Here is a 14,363-nt window from a genome sequence, read left to right as displayed (position 1 = left end):
TCCCTATTATTGTTTCGACGACGAGCGTGCACCGCTCTACTATCTATCAGGTGCTCTGGCGAAACGTCGCTGTTCAACCCTTCTCCCTCCCTTTTGCACCATTGGCAAGAACCTCGGTCAGATATACTTTGTGCGTGCTGTAGCATGAAACGTGTAGTGCGCTATAAACAGCATGTGGTGAGAGACAAAACATGCCCCTGCAAGAGTTGGGAAGAGTAGTGTGGCTCATGAACATCGTAACGAGGCTGTCTCCTTGTTAGGCCGAAGTTTTAGAGGCACAACAAAAGAGAGAGAGAGAGAAAAAGGTGCAGCGACATCGCAGGAGCGCGCGCCGAATTAACATAGATTCCTCGGTCCAGCATCGCAAAACGCCATGCAGAGTACCGAGTACACTACTCAAGCGGTGAACTCTCTATTGCAGGACGCATTGCATAGAACGAGCGATTGCAGGACGCGACGCAGCTGGCGATGCTATGGTTGTGCATTGTGACAAACTGTAAAGAAGGAGTGCTAGTGCCGACACTGTTGTCTTTTGGTTCCCCCTCCTTCCGCCTCCCTCCCACAACCTACTCCCTTTCCTCCTGACCACGACAGTTCGATCCATCCATCGTCCGGAAGGCACATCACACAGAAAAAGCTTCTTTAGTTGTTGTTGTTATTTTCACTCTTAACTTTTTATTTTTTATTGTACTTCGGTAAGCGCCTTATTCTCACATATCATCTTTGACGGGGTCACGCTTTTGTCACTGCGTTGCAGGCTGTTATAAGACAAAGAGGCAGAAGCGCTTCGAGGCAAAGCTAATCTCTGCGACGTTTCGCTCCGAGTCAGTTGTTGTGGTGCATACTGATCGAAGTTTCTAAGATGATAGAGGGTGTCATCTTAGAAACAACGCTAAGCCTGAACCAAAACGCACTGAATTATACATCGCCGTAGGAGACATCAGTCAGAGTTCGCGTGGAACAGAGGTCGTGGAGAGCGGGAGTTTCAGATAAGGAGGAAATAAGTCTCCCCGCGTCTCGACAAAGAATTCGGTCCTTTAAAGACCCGATCTGTCACCCTTGTGAATTGTAAATGTATTTTGTGCGTAGCGAAAAGGCGAATTTTAAGATAGAAGAACGACTATCAATTCTCGGTGATCCTGAGCCAACCGTTTATATAATGAGACGGGGAGGGGTAAGGACGTAACAGATATAACGGAGCAGGAGTGATTGTTCCGTATCCCCCTTTGGCTCTTGAGCTGTCTCAAGGTTCTCCCTTTTATAGGCTCTTTATTCTTCTAAGCATTTTTTTTTTTCTTCGTGCCTATGGCATTGTATTTTATTTCGAAAAACAGCTTATAATAATATGAGCGTGCACAGCGGTACTATATATGTTGTAAAATCTGAAAATATTTGGTGGCGTTCCTAAACTTTTTTTTTTTATACGCAGTCTTTCTCAACCTCCAATTGCACCATATCAAGCCCGATTCGCGCCGGTTTAAGTGGAAATGAACTTTCGGGCCTTCTTCAAAGCATGGCGAAGAAGAGAGCGATGAGTTTGCCCCTATGATGCAGGAAGAAATGTCTTAATTAAATGATGATGTGAATTATTATGTGATATATTCATTCAATTTTAAAAACACATTTATAATGCGTATATAAAGGAAGTGCATACCAGAACTTGAGCGAAGTTGATGTAGAGCTGTCAAAACGTTTGTTGGTTTTGGTGTGAGACATGACATTGTTTTATTCACTAGTAAAAGTGAGGGATGGGTTGCGTTCTTCAGCGTTATTTTTTTTTTTTTTTAGAAAAACACAAAAATAAAATATGAGGTATCCAAGCAGTGTTTCTAGAAGCGCTCCTGATCAAAACAGAAAATCGGTGCTTATCGAAAAGGTTGGGTCTGGCATCCTTTAGGCTCTGCAGAAAGCCACCGTTTGGTTCCTATTTTGATGTCGGCATAAGAGCCCGCTCTTAGACTTTCCACTCCTAAGTGGAATCATACGTGCCATCAACAACTGTCAATCATGAATAGGGCACCCTCATTCGTTGAATGCACGAGTTAAGAGCACTGCTTCAATACACTTCTCAATACTCAAGGAAGCAGTCAAAACGAACCCGTCAGAAACAGCCGAACACATCGCGGGCTGAAAACGCGAAATAAGAGGTGAGCGAGAGAGAGAAAGGACAGTTTATGTTAAAAGGTAAATGAGTATAATACAATTTTGTACATTGCACACCGCATGATTTTGTTTGAGGCCCGCCCGCGATTGACTTAGCACTGCGGGCGAGCCTCCACAATGTGCATTACGTAAATAAAATAAAAATAAACACGCCAGCCGCGCGTGTGCTGTCTCTCTGTCACTAAGAAGAGGTGAAACACACGCGCACGGCACATTGCACTTGACGGCCGGAGTGGGACGCCCGGTCGTTATTGTCCGAGACAGCACGCGCGGAGCGTTCGGTCACGACGTGCACTACCTGGCGAAGTGAAACAGACGACCATACACACCTGTCTGCTCGAAAAACGCGCACAGGCTTACATGGGTTCACTACCGATTGCGCGCACTGCCTGGCGGCCACAGGAGCGTTGTGAAGCTGTCCGCGATTACGCCCTGCGACCTGCAGGCCGCAAGCATCTCGCAGCGTGGCTCAGCTAGCGCGGCACAGTGGAGGAGCACGTGCTCGAGGGTTTCCACCGCACCGCAGAAGTCAGACACGTCGCTTGTCGCGAGTCCGTGGAGCAATCGTCGTTCCCCGGGCCACACGCATCCCACACGCCCACGAACGATAATTGCGCGCGGCGACCTTGTCAACGATCGGGTGCTGACACTGAGTATGATATTCTGAATTTGTAATACGCAATGATGTCGGCCTTGATGCTGTACAAAAATAACACTCCGCAGCGTTTTATATTTAACCTATCATCAACGTCGTCAGAGATGTTGCGGCAGTTGACATGGAACTCCAGTTTCCACGGATATGAGCATCTGCGTCAGCAGCTGCGCTTTTTGGGGTGCTGCTGCTGTTAAAAGCTTCTAGTCATTCGTTCTCGTTCACGGGTAGTTGCCACACCTGTGCTGTTTAAGCCAGCTGTTCGGATTGCCTTTTTATACATTTGGTCCTTTCTGAAGCTTCAAGAGGCCTCTTCCTCACCGAAGTAAATGCAATGAAAGTAGCTGCTATGTCGCACATTAACAGTTCAATTCATCATCAAACACTATGTTAATCAGTGTTAGTTCACCTGTGTTTTAAAATGTAAGTCTGTTGTTTCAGTAGATATTCTCACAGAGCCAAGCTTAATCTGCTGTCCTCTGCCGCCCCTCTACTCACAGCTCATATGTAAAGCTTCGTGACAAAAGCCACATACCATATAGTTACGGTTTTTGTTTAGCGTCACAGAAAACTATAATCTTCCTTTCTGCATTATTCAAGCCACTCCCTTCTTCGTCGTCTACTCTGGGTCATGATTTGTACAGTTCACAATAATGCAACTGCTGCTGTAGCGAACTTTCCTAAAATTTTGTTAATTAAATGAAATCAATCAAACTATCCGCTGCTACAATGTCTCTAAAGTTGTTGCCTCTGAAGTTGTTTATTTTAAGCTGATAAAGCCGGTGGGGTAGGGGTAGGAGTAAGATACTAGTGAGCCTCTGTTACCTCTCTCAGTGGAAATGTGTCTGCAGATAGGACACGCGGGGAAGAATGCAGGAGAATACACAGTGAACTGACGGGACAGATTTGTGGCTTCTCGATTCCTCAAGCTCAGATGAGGCAGCTGTAATAGCGCGAAACATCAATGATATTCTCTGAAAACATTAGGCTTAAGCGGACAGGATAAGCCCTATCCTCCGTTGCATTTTAGCCTTTGTTTGTGTCCCTCTTTGTCACGAACTCTTGGGGTTAGAGCATTCATCTTAGTATCATTCTAATCAGCATTCTGAGGTAGTAATACTGAACAAGGCTTATTTTTTTGTGAACGCTGGATTCATTTTTTTTTTTACTAGGCCTACCAAATTTTAAAACCAAAATCTGCAGTAAATTGCCTTTAAATCAAAATGTTGATAATTCTGGTTCAGTACACTCTTTGTAGTGTTTACTCAATGATTTTAAATTTGTGTCTTCCTAGCTCTAGTAGTTTCTGAAAACAAAAAGTCAAATGCAGCAAGATATGATGTTTTGGGATTATTGGCTTTGAACTTAAAGAAACAACTTTATTACATAATGGCCCTCTAGAAATACACGCTGACGAATGTTTTTAATAGCCACCAGCCGGTTAGTCACCTCCATTGCCAATACTGCTTTTCTGCGCTAGCTGCCTTACCCTATAGCCCTCCTTAGTGACCTGTCGTGTAGCCTTCTGTATGAAGTACAGTCGCCGTCAGTCAGCTTCGCATAACCAGTGGACTGTGGACCGCCCTGCAGAAATTCCGAATGACCTCAATGTCAGTTAGAGCCATGTTGTTCCATGTTTTTCGTTCGGATGTCTCGAACCGGTGCGCTAAGAACCAATTTACACACTGCTGGCAGAAGGTGCAACCAACTCCTTGTCGTGCAGCGTCTTCAACCTGATCCAAATCCTCTCTGCATGCTTTACACGAACAGCTTTCAGCGACAGCACACGACAGAAGGTTGATGTCAATCAGGCCACTACGACGATTACAAACTGTTGCCATTATTCTCCAAGTGTCCCGCCGAGCGTGACAGCTTCAATCCAGACGCACGGTAGATGTGGCGTCCGCCGCTGGGTTGTGTCTTTGGTGTCATTGCTGATCGACTTATGCCGGTTACCGTGAAAGAGTTGTCTTCTAAACCATTTCTTTTTCTTCGTTATGGCAGAAGCTCTAAATATGCAACTTTAAAATAAAAAATAAAATATCGCAAGTCGTGAGCAATCCCGCAGCGTCTGAATATCTGTTTGCCTAAACAGAATATTCTAGCTAGCTTTTCACTGTTGTCAGACGAGAGACAACCATCCTGAAAAACATGAACGTAATACGCGCTGAAAATAATTTCTTTTTTTTTTTTATATTAAGGGAGGCACAGATCTCAAACAGATGTCAAAGGGGGACGTGGCTGGTTGCAGCCTAGGTTTTGAAAAATGTCAGTCTATTCCCAAACAATGCGCTATCTTGAATGCATGAATGCCAATGCGATTCGGTAATGTGTTTAAAATTTTGAAATACATCGTGAAACTTACAAGTTAAATTTAAAACCTTTGAGCAGGCGCATGCTTCCATCGAAATATCCATAAACATGCTGATGTACCTTTGTGCGTTGGAGACCAAAGAGTTGACATTACACATCCAACAGGCTCGCGAAAACCAAACGCATTAAAGCGCGATCAGAGTACATCCAGGAAACAGCGTACGTGCGAGTTTCATTTCGAAGATACGCGTGCATTTTTCTCTGAACAAACAGCAACGCCCAGTGTGCTTCGTCGTAATCTATTGAAGCCATTACATGTGCACTGAATACACCCGTCTTTCTTCGGATGTTTCGGTTTTCAGTAGTGGAGTTGGAAAAGGAACTGCGCTACCAGTACAAAAAGTATCTTAATTCATATCCCCGCTCACAAGACGCCCACTGAGAGCCCTGAAAGGAAAGAGGAAACGCACAAAAAGAAAAAACAACGAGCACAGTCTCGCGAGTGCCAAAGCCGGTCGACTGCCCTGAGCGTCTGGAATTCTGTCGTAGTATCGCCGAACCGAGAGGAAAACAAATCTGCTCTGCTGCTCGCCATCATACCGCTGCGGGCGGCTGCTGTTTGTGCCTTTCAGCGCTCTCTGTGGAATGCTTCGGTAGCAGTCACCGATCGAGTCGCGCTCATACGAGCCGGATTTCTAGCCGTATATGATACAACGTGGGCGGAGAGTACCACCACACTCATATATATATGCCCGTAAATGCGCCTTCCTGCCAAGACGTTCCCGTGTGCGAGTGACCATGAAAGCAGCGTCTGACGAATTCAAGAAATAACTGCGTTCGTTCAGTTACCTCAGCAGCTATGGCTTCTTGGATAGCATCGAAAGAAGAACGTGTCTGCGTGCGGGTTTCCTTTTTCGTACCCGCCATAATGCTATGTACACGGAGCGCCATCCCTGAGTCTACAGTTCTGTTCTCTTCATATCTACCCTTCAGATTACGCGGCAATAAATGCATGTCCATTTTGATTTCGTTTGCTTTAGGGAATCGCTCGTGATATCGTGGTTTCTTCCCAGTTGACACACCTTCTGGAGCTACAGAAGCGCCATTTCTCTAGCATAATGTTCTGCTAAGTATGGTTCATTAATGCCGACTCCGAAATAGTCAGAATATAATATCAAAGGACAGCTACCTACGAGCTAATTAAAAACAGAGAATGTCATCGCTCTACCTATGGCATAACGTGAAGTCACAAAATAAGAAGTCGTGCTAAGTTAATTTCATATCTGTGACGAACAAGAAGAGCGTAAATGATTGTCCGCATTTTGTAGTGACTGATTCACCAGTTCAATCATCTGGCCGTTTTGCAGGAAGAAAATGATGGATAGCTTCCTTGTGTAGACCTCGAGCAGATGATTCTGGATAGGCAACGCGCCGTCTACGTGGGTTCCATGCACTGTGGGGCATTCATTTACATAATTAAATTACAACCTCGCTGAAAATTTTCGATGTTTGTAAGGTGCCTAATTCAGGCTTGAGGCTTTTACCCGATCATTAGTCTAACCTCCATCCACTCATTACCTTTCTCTCCCGTTTCCGTAACTGAGAAAACTCTTGCGAGCGCACAACATAAAAGTATCTTTCATTAAAGGGATCATAAATCTGAGAATAGATTAGCTACCAAAGTTATTTTGAATTCAATTTTTTACTTGTTGCTGAATTTACTTGGAGCTCTAGTATGCTCCCTTCCTCGTGACTTTTGTCCTAATTGGAACATTTATTCTTACCAGGGCCCGCAAATTAAAGCTCATCCCCGCGCAGTTCTGACGGCCCATCTGAACAGCGTTCCGAAGAAATACAGCTCTGCTAAATCTTTCGTCCGGCAGAAATGAATACGGCTCAGTTATTAAAAGAAACTCTTCATGAAGCCCGCATTTTATTTATTTCATGGCCGTCGTTTGATTGCGGCGATTTGTTCACTTCAACGCTTCCAGCCATGCCAGTAGAGCGTAGTGTGCAGTGACATGCCATAAAGAGGAAGAGAAACCTAAAGTAATAAACCCCCTTCTCTCTTCACGTTTCATTTTACTTTCGCATATTCTATAAGAACAATAGGGCTTGCATATAAGGCAAAGGTTAATGTATGCTAAATAAAAAGAAACACTGAAACTTTATATATCTCTTAATATTCAAAAACTAGATATTACCTTTTGCGGACTCTGAATTTATGCTTAAATCCGCTAATATGGCTTGATATTTGAAAAATCGTATGCACTAAGACCTGATTATTTAGTCCGATAATGCATTAGGATCGAAGTCTCGATGGTAGAGTTTAAAAATAAAAGCCAGGATACTGAGATTCTGCTGCATATGAAAACACAATCTGTTGACCGCACTTGTTGATCCGGGAATGTTAAAGCCGTTAAAAAAGGCGTTCTTTAAATTTAAGTCTTTTATTGTGGGCACGAATCCAGGGGAAGGAATGGGGTCGTTCTCATAGTAAACAGAAGAATGGGCAAAGCAGTGCTAGGCTACAATCATAAAAACGGCCGAATAATTTCACTTCGGATCCAAGGTCAAACTTTCAACATAACACTTATCCAAGTCTATGCACCAACCACTACTGCTGAAGAAGCTGATGTTGAGAGATTTTATTCTGATCTGCAATGCCTTCTAGACCGCACTCTATTATCAGACGTCCTTTTTCTAATAGGAGACTGGAAGGCTTAGGTAGGCAGTGAAGAATTGTCCGGAATTACAGGCAGCTTCGGTCTTGGTGAGCCAAATGAAGCTGGGCAGAGGCTAGTAGAGATTTGTCAAGAAAACAACCTGGCCATAGCGGATACTCATTTTCAACAGCAAAAAAGGCACATGTACACCTGGACTTCACCGGAAGGTCTGTACAGGAATCAGATTGATTATATTCTTTGCCGACAGAGATAGAGAAGCTCTATACAAGCAGTAAAAACAAGGCCTGGGGCCGATTGTGGCACCGATCATCAGCTTCTTGTTGCCGAATCTAAGCTTCTATTGAAAAAAGCGCAGAAACCTAGAAGGCCATTCAGGTATGATCTGGATCAAATTCCATTAGAATATGCTGTGGAAGTGAGGAATCGATCTCAAGAATTAGATCTAGAAGAGAGGGAGCCTGAAGAGATGTGGACTGATGATATAATACAAGAAGTTGCTACTAAGGTAGCTCCAAAGGAAAAGAAAGGCAAGAAAGCAAACTGGTTATCTGAGGAGGCTTTGCAAATAGCTGAAGAAAGGAGGATGGCAAAAGGTATGGGGGAAAGAGAAAGATACAAGGTTCTCAATGCGGATTTTCAGAAAATAGCAAGGAGAGATAAGAATGCCTTCCTGAACATACAGTGCCAAGAAGTTGAGGACAACTACCAATTGAGAAACACAAGAGCTCTGTATAAGACAATCAAAGGAGGAGGAGGAAGATGAGGAGGAAAGGCAGGGAGGTTAACCCGTAAAACAAGCCGGTTTGCTACCCTGCACTGGAGGTATTGTTGAAAATGTATAACAATTATTACGTATTGGTACAGTGAGTAACTACAATTTCCCGCCTTGAAAAGAACTCCAGAGGCGGCGTATCTCTCTGCTTGAAATGCCGCCAAATATGCATGACTGGTAGTTTACCCGACGCCGTCGCATGTCATTTCCGCGTATACCAGGGAATTCCACCGAGTCAGATTTATTTCCCCATCAATTTTCTTTCGGTCGCTTCAATATACAAATCGCTGCCACTAATATATTCGTCCCGTGTACATCTCTCTGCCCATAAAAACAAGTTCCATCAAAGAAGGAGTGAACCAGTGTCACGAAGAGATGATCCTAGAACGTGTCGTAATACTCTATATACTTAGAGCTGTCGCCGGAAAGAGGGCTAAAGAACGGCCCTCCCCTCGACAAATCTCGTGGCTTCGCCCTCGAAACGAATTCTCTTTTCGGCTAGTAAAACAAAGGAGCCTTTTCTACTCCGATATTGAGCCCGTCATAAGCTTCTCTTTTTGTCGACAGGAAAACGTGCCGGCAAAACCGGAAACGGAAACTGTTCGCTTTCTTTTTCTTTTTTCTTTTTTTTTTTTTTGCAAGGCTTGTAGTTTTTCATTGATCCTTCGAGCTGCAGTGCAAAGAGCGGATGAGCGCTGATATTCCTGCTATTTTGGTTGCTCTATATTTTTGTACTGAAGGCTTGTCACCGAGAGTTTTTTCTCTAGGACAAATGCACCTCATCGAATTCAGTGAACAGAATGCTTTGTGAATTCAGTTTATTTTTCTGTACTTTGAATTGTCAACGCGTTCTTACTTTGTTTTATTCCTTCCAGGGCTATTTGAACCAATTATTTCTGGCGCTAAATTGACAACCGGGTTTCTTGTTTTGTTGAAAGCATTCATGCCCTCGTAATTTGGACTCTTTCTTTGATCCGCGCACTTAACTAAGCAGCAGAGAAACGTCCAGGGTGCCAAACAGACCCTATACTTAAATTGCTGTCCCCAAAAGGAGGATGATTTCTCGTAGATTTCGCGACTTGATGAAAAGAATATTTTATGCAGCATCATTATAAGCACGCAAATTAGGTGCCAACAACTATGAACCGCAAGAACAAAAAATAAATCATAGCTTAAAAACTAACCACTCTCGGTCTCTTTTACCGAGACTGGTCAAAGAAACATGGTGCCCGGAAATAGATTTTCGTCTTTATATACATGTTACATTATTGGGTTCAAATTGCTAGACTGAACTGCTGAAGCTACACCACATTTACGTCCTCTCCCTAACTACAGAAATGAATTAGTGGACAATCGCGGCAGTGTTTCAGAAGCGTGCCTGGCAGGCTCTGTCATTATAAAAACGGTAAACGACTTCTTCCTGGATAATCGTGGATACTGAGAATATGCAAGCCACTCGTCAAATGCGCACGGTAGCCTGAGCGTACGAGGCACTCTCCATAATTGGGAGCGTACGTGAAGTAGAAGCGGTGGCCTATAGGTGCGCCCATTCATTGCAGCGTCTGAAAACATCAGCATCGCATAAAACAAGCACACCCCGGCCTTAGCTGCCGCTTTTCATTGGAGGCGAAAAGCAAGGAGCCCGCGTGCTGTGCGTTGTCAGTGCACGTTAAAGAACTCCTGGTGGTCGAAATTTCCAGACTCCTCCTCTATGGCGTCTCTCATTGCCTGAGTCGCTTTTGGTACCTTAAACTGCACACACCAAACCAAAATAAAACAAGCACTGTAATAAGGAAGTAATTACTCATTGGCATCCACCCAAGCACAGCGCACATAAAAGAAGGAACAGAACACGTGCGCTATGAAACCTCATGTAGATTATCCCCTAGCCTGAACCCTGACCCTTCTAAGCCATATTCCACATTGCCCCTGCTTCATTCGAATGCGGCGAGGCTCTTTAATATCGGGCCTGTCCATAAGCATAAAAGTGTTGCGGAGTACGTAGAAAAAATGTGTCATAAACAGCCCACCGCCAGCAGAGAGCTCAAGAGCGTACGCTTTCTCATTACAGCTTCTGAAACAAACAGTGAATACATTCTGCAGCGATACATGTTAGCAATAAAACTATCCTTACAACCTACCCAAACTGACTTTTGTACTTAATTTCTACTTAACAGTCAGTGTACTTTAGAATATATGCTGATATCTTCACTTTGCAAGTTTACTTCCGAATAACAGAAGCAGAGATAGAACGGAGAAACAACTTTGAGACTTTTGCAGCTGTTGCTTTCTGGAATGTGCTAAACAGTGAGAAACATTATTCCTCTTTTACTGTGTATCCATTCCATTTGCATTTCTCGAATAAAAATAAAAATGAAGATCACCAGCGGTCACGAATAAAGTTTCGTTTGGGCAACCCGCCCCAGTAATTCTTTGTCTCAAGCCTGTTCGCGCCGACCCCTCATTAGTTATTCACATAACGCGCTCAGATACTGTGAAAGTACACTGCTGCGACGGCTGTCTCAGACGCAGCAGAACATTGTCCTCTGCTGGCGCCGCTTTGGAAATGAAAAGGAGATGACAAAGCGCGAGACGTATTTGGTGGCAACGCAAAAGCGAGTTCCACAGCTCGTCGGCAGCAAGTCGCGAACGTCTCTCTTGGTGACAAATGATGGGCGGAATGAGGCGGCGAGATTCAGAGAGGCCACTAAGCACTAAGAATGATAAATAATCAAGAATGGATTATGACCCTGGCTCATTCACGCAAGCACGCTGAAGTTAGTTGGTGCCTCTTTATCACTTGGGGTTTCTAAAAGCATCCAACCTAAATGGGCACTAACAGTGCACCTTCTCTTCCCTTTGCATTCTACATCATCTTCCATCTATATCCACTTTCTCAGCCTTTCTCTCATTTCTGTCTCTTTTTCATAGTTCAATGTATTACAATCCTTTAACTGCTGCGCCTGTAGGCCTCTGATATTACGTTGGATTAAATAGTTTGAGAAGATAACCCGACCTGGATAAATAAAGATATTGTTAAAAATCTAGCCTGCTACTCTGCACTGGGAAAGGGGAAGGGGAGAGGGGGGAGCCAGTAAGACTTAAGCCTGGGGAAAGAGCTGAAGAAGGAGATTACGGGACTGGTGGATAACTCAAACCGCGTTGCAATGTGTGCGCCACAGCATTCGTGTAAGTTTGTTTCTCTGATATGATGAAAAAACAGCGCTACAGACGTGGACGGAGATCAAGAACAAACAGGACGGGTGCTGACTCTCAACTGAAGTTTATTGAAAAAACACAGTATAAATAACCCAGCCAAGCTGCACCAAACCACACATTAAACAAAAACCAAATCATAATGATCTCACACACACACCACGTTCAAGAAACCCAACCTCATTATCTGTTAAAGCGATTGACTGTTCACTAACACATTTTTCACCCATTCGCATGATATGCCTGGCCTCAATGATTTCCCGGATAATCTGTGTTGGATGGGCATCCAAAACACCTCTGTCTAGTACCTCTCTCTCTGTTTCTCTGCTAGGCCGTGACACTCTGAAGTGAACAATTGTGCTTTGTCGCATACGGCGGGTTGGTCCTAAACAAGCATGCGCTTCCGAATGACGGTAGAAGAGATCAAAATTGACAATTCTAGTTTTAAGCTTTGGGAGCTTTGGCTTTACAATTTCTCAACGCTTTCTCGCTTCCTTCTTTCTTCCTTCGACTACTGAAATCTCGCCTAAACAAGGCTACAACGCTGTTTATTTCTCCTCCTCTTCCTCTGCTGTGGCGCGCTATGCAGATGAGCTGTAATATATCTGCCCATTTAGTTATAGGTGCCAGAGCTCGCTGTTGTGGAGACCCCAGTCTATCCCCATTGAATGCGCTGCTGTGCAGCACACAAGCGAGTGAATGCGCATGTCGAACGGGCACAGGAATGGCACACTCTGTACAGTAGAAAAACAATGCAACCTCTACCAGTACCTTTCACAAGGCTGCATACTTTTAACAGGAAGAAACGTGCCAAGGAGTGCAGACTAAAAGGCCGCCGACCCGAGCGGTCGACCGCAGCCGCCGACACAAACGCAAACGCTGCGCAGCTTCTAAAGCTAAGCCCACCGCAAAGCAGCGTCAGCTTGCATTGTTCTCGGTTCAGGAAGAAGAGAAGCACCCTAACTTGCTTCTTCGCCGAAGAGTAATAAATTGGAGTGGATTAGAAGCACGCGCTCACGTCACTTTGCAGGGATGCTAAGCAAGTGCCGAACCCAATCATGCTTACTTAAGCCATAGGATTTCCCTCACGCTATCCGAGAGCTGCACCCTTTCCTTCGGCTTTTCGTGGCTTTGGGCGCTTCTGTATTCTGTATTCGCAATATATCTTCCTCCAAGCGAGCTACGCCTTTATTTTGTAAGCAGATCTGGCAGCCATTGTTGTCTGTGATTCTGGCCCTCTTGTACCATGTTTTGATGTCAGATGGATTAAAATATAGTTCTCAATTTGTGCGATCTTTTCTTCTCTATGTGTTTGATAGCTCTGAAATATTCCTTTCATATTCTGCTGTAACCTACAGTCCGAAAAATAAAGATGTCGCTAGAAACATGGCTTTTTTTTTTTTTTTTGTGCGGCATCAAATGCGGCCGAAATTTTTGTTTTTCTTAGATAACAATGGCACGCTCTTATAAAAGAAAGGAACAGGAAGAGAGTGCGACCTTTTTAGAGAACCTCGTCGATAAAAGGGCATCTCATTCCCACACGTTTGTTTATGCCCTGAAGCCCACTCACTGACTCTGCTGACGCAAACGTTCATGTCTTCTTTTTTTGCTCTTAGAACGCAAGATCACAAAGAGAAGAATATTAGGCAAGACACCAAGGTAGGGATTAATACTTTTTATTTCATCCTTGTATTAATACTGCATTCTGCTCTTCTTTGTTCCTTTTTCGGGATAACGGAATAGCTCTCGGGAGAACGCCTTCTCTTTAACGTACGGAAAAAACGCAAAAGCAATATCAATTTTCTCAAGCTCATTTCCTGCTGGCGCAAACCAAGTGCTTTTCTTGTTTCTTAGGGAATATCGCATTTACAATACTTTTGCATTTTTTATTAGCGGTGGGTGGTTTTATATTTTGATAAAATTACATACGTACTTTTCTTGTTTCTTAGGGAATATCGAGTTTACAATACCTTTGCATTTTCTATTAGCGGTGGGTGGTTTTATATTTTGATAAAATTACATACGTACACACATTTTAAACTTTGTTTAGAAATCACTCTCACCCTGGTTTCATTCGGACATTGGTCTGCGTCTATGTGACATTTTACAGAATGAGCGGGGCGACAATGACACACGGCTAAGGCAAAATAAAATTTGTTAAAGTAATAGGAATAGCATTTGGTGCAGATGCTTCTCCTTGCATTCTTTGGCAATCTTGAGTTCTTAACATCCTCCATCCTTAACGCCTCCAGCCGAGCTGATATTGGATCAGTCATGACAGGTCAAGGTCAGTGGAAACTTTCGGGTTAACTATACCTTTTAGGCTTTTTCAGTGAAGAACTTAAGCCACCTTCACCTAAACTAGCAGCTAGTTATTAAATTTTCCAAACACCCAACAGGCATACTTCATTTGATTGCACACACAGCATGCCGGGAAAGGCATCATGCATGAAGATCGTGTATGCGTGTGTATTCGTGGGTGCCACGTTCAGTAATTGTAATGCGGAGCCTTTAAAACGTCTTATTATAAAACTGTGAGCGCTTTCAGAAACTCCGTCAT

Source organism: Amblyomma maculatum, chromosome 3 (genome assembly GCF_055883805.1).
Source record: "Amblyomma maculatum isolate TAMU_Amacu chromosome 3, ASM5588380v1, whole genome shotgun sequence".
NCBI lineage: Eukaryota > Metazoa > Arthropoda > Arachnida > Ixodida > Ixodidae > Amblyomma > Amblyomma maculatum.
This window is presented reverse-complemented; position numbering follows the sequence as displayed.